Source organism: Pinus tabuliformis, chromosome 5_1, assembly GCF_031772625.1.
Source record: "Pinus tabuliformis cultivar Carrire ecotype Pingquan chromosome 5_1, CPIR1, whole genome shotgun sequence".
Lineage (NCBI taxonomy): Eukaryota > Viridiplantae > Streptophyta > Pinopsida > Pinales > Pinaceae > Pinus > Pinus tabuliformis.
The window spans coordinates 226,052,377-226,056,238 of NC_142305.1; positions in this window are offsets into that span (position 1 = coordinate 226,052,377).

A 3,862-nucleotide genomic window follows, 5' to 3' on the forward strand; every position below is an offset into this window, starting at 1 on the left:
CATGGAGGGATAGGTCAATCAATTTGGCATTAACCCCCCAAGCCATCAACATTGTCATATTCTATTCACATTAAAATGTCCAAGTGGACCGCTAAAATAATTATTTTTCCTCTAATCAATTAGGTGAAAAACATGTTGCCCATTATGCAATGGCTATCAACACAAGGAGACACACAACCCATTTCACTTTCTTTCTTTTTCATTAAGGTCGTGACTTACATCAAAGGATCTTAGATTGAGCAGTTTTGTTGGCAATTCATTACCCCAGTTGTGTGGATTCAAGTCTCTGTAGACATGTTATAACTGGTATGTTTGTGACATTTATGAAATAGTTGTATCTCGTGTAACAGTGGCAGTCGATCTTTCAAAATTATTGATTCTTTAGAAATTCTCATTCTGCTTTTAACAAAGAGAGAGAGAGAGGTCACAACTTATGATCCTAAGTTGACTTTCAATAAAAGTCAATTACGTATTTCACTTTGGAATAATTAACTTGAGTTTTATTTTTCTTTTTCTTTACATGTTATTTTAACATTCCATTTAAAATGGGTTTCATCTAATTCTTATAAAGTAGGCCATATGATAAAAGAAGGCAATTGACCAATCATGCTATTTTTTATAGGCAAAATTTCATCAATTGGTAATTTTTTGGCTATTTTTTAAAATTATATATTTGTCAATTAGCCATTTTCCCTTTAAAAATTCACACATTTTTAAAAATAAAATATAATTAAATTGACAATATTTTCTAAAATTCACAAATTTTAATAATGAATTATGTGGTTTTTTTTTAAGGAAACAAGTAGCTTTATATTATCAAATTGGAGAACGGGTCGGAACCCTTACATTCACATATCGTTCATCAACTGTTGGAAACCAAAACTGATCAAAATGCATTCTATCGCTACCATGCCTATATACTATATTTTTAAACGAATTAAGCTTATATAGTCTCCTGAACAAGCTGTTATACAACATTGTTTTACATAACATTAAGAAAAATGAAAATTTAGACCAAAATAAACTAGTTTCCTAGAGGTTCTCCACCTGCCATCCCTGTGTCGTTTTCTACCTCTGTGTGCACTGCGATCTCTTCAAATATCGACTCTTCAGGCTCACATGGATTTTCCACTTCAGGAGGGTCCCTAAGTTGTTTAGAGGGTTGCCCAAAGGCGGTGTATAGGGCATAACCAGTAAAGCTTACAAGTAAACAAGATATGGAGATGGTGACTAAGGTTGCAGTTTCCATTATTAGGTGATCCCAATATCATGGTATGTTTACCATATAATAACAAAGTTAATAGATCTCAACCCTTCCAGTGATAGTGTCAACCTTCATTTCCAAATTCACTACTAGAAGTTGAAGCTTCTTAATGTCCTCCCTCATATTTTAAACTTCATAATCAATAATGAGAATTGAGATCTCACCTCCTCCAAAACTTGGGCCCCAACACCACCATGATTTGTAGGATTCTTTGTCATTGACGCCACTTCCTAAACTGCTCCCAACCCGGCTGCACTGGCCTGATCTGAGGATGTCAATCTCAACCTCAAACAAATTGTTACAGAGACACAATGAAGTTCCTCTCCAATTGTTGGCCATTTATAACAAAGCTCGTTGCTCTTACCAATTTTGGCTTTCCCTCCTAAGCATTGTATGCCTTTGCAGTTCATTTGCTCTACAATTTTTTTTTGTCTTGCATCCTTTGCATATTCCAATGATCTATCTTTTCGCATTTACTTCGTGTGCTAAGGAATGCAGGTCTGGCATAAGGGATGTTATATTTTATGCATGGGGAATATCTTCATGCATCCTTTACTATGACATGTTCCTTCACCTTCGTACATCTGGACATGTTTCCTGGAAAGAAATTTGCTCCCGAGGGGCGCCACTTCATGTCTTCCTTTGAATTCATTATCGAATAATTAATGACTACTCGGACATGCCTTAGACCCCTGTCAATCCAACAAGTCCTTGTTGGGTGTGTGTTATATTCTTTCCACGACTAGTTGCACACGCGGGGGGGGGGGCCAATAATCCCCCCCTGTTCATTGGGCGAGCATAGCCCCCTATCGGGGGGTTTCATGGGGGGTGGTAGCCCCCCTACATGGGGTCCAGAGCAGCACCCCGAGAATATATTTTTTTGGACCCTATATTAGGTGGGTGGACCTACCTATGGTTTTGTGCGTGGGTTTTGCACATGGTTTTGGGCATGATGGTTTTCTGCCCATGGTATTTTGTAGATTTGGTAAATGGAACTACCATTATTATAATCCAAGGTTAATGGATTGGGGTTTATGAATGTTTCGACGCGTATATATATGTATTGTAACATTGAAAGGAACATAATGAAAAACCAATCTAGTAGTTCCGATTTTGGGATCCAGGGGCAAATCTCTGTGTATTTGTTTTATGTTCTTGCCATTGTTTATTTTTTGTTTTTACAATTCGTATGCAGGTAATTTATGTACGGGGTTAAAACCTACAGTCCTCCAACGCTTAATGATTCCTATTGTGTCTTTATTAGGATTAATAGATATCATGGGATATGATGATATGTTTGGTCACCCTGATTAAGTAATAAATCTCCTTGTTCTAGGCAAGCAATAATGTTTGCCTGCTCATCGACAAATCCATTATTTTCTCTTCTTATATGATAAAAAACAATGGAGTCAAACTTTGTAATTTGCTCTCTAATCCTTAAATCCATGGGAATCCAAATATGCTCATGATGCTCCTTATCTTTATGGAATTTTTGAATTTTTAACATCGAATCACCCAGAACAATTAGCTAATGTATACATGTTTCAATGGATAGCTTCAAGTTGAGCCATAGAGCCAAAGCTTCTGCTTGATTATTGGTGGGAATTCCCAATCCTCAAGCATATTTAATCTCTATATGTTCGTTGGGGAAAAAAATTACCCCTTCCACTCCTGCCTCCCCCAATGAATTATGTGGCTTTTAATGAATATTCATTTACATTTTTTTCATGTGGAAAATGTTTTTATATTCCATATGAGGAATATACATGTTCCGGTCCTTGAAGAAATATTCATTTTCAACAACAAGGCTCGAAGGCATTACATCAAAGCGTATAATGTCACTTGCATAAATTAAACTTGGGTGGGGAGCATCCCAATAATTTCTCCCAACCACCTGAGATAATCCCAATTGATATTGAATATTCATCTACATATGTATACATATGATTTTTCAAATTGAAATAATTGCCTAAAATACTACACATAAGTATAATATTCGAATCCTAAAAAATACCTTAACAATGACACGAGACTAGTGATATTGCACTTTTACTTGGAAATTGAATTGATCATATGTTATGTTGATATATAGTTGACATCTCAATCATTCTCAAGTACCGTGATGCACTTGAGTCATCTATTACCATGGGCATGAATATTTAGTGTTGTCTGCACATCCATAAAAAGCTTCAATTTGTTCTTGTCAAACACTTAACTTTAGGATATAAATTGAATTAAGCACACAATATCATCCATAGTCCATATTTAATTTAAATGTAAATGAAAAATATTTCAATCAAAGTTGAATGAATGTAAATTATAAGAACATTTTCCTTAGTAAGATGTTCAGCTACAATCAAGGGTAGCATTTGGCCTCATGTATGAGACTAAGGCCAGATGTTACTAAAAAACACATGGCCCCATTAGAGGTAGCCTATGACAACAAAGGGCATTGACTTTCTTGCAAATATTATCTAGGTTGAAACCATCTTTTGGTCCTTGCATAAGAGATAGAACCACTTTTGATGGGCTAAAAACTCATCTTCTTAAATAGATTAATGGTCCAAGATCCAAAAGTCATTTAACAAAAGAGAAAGT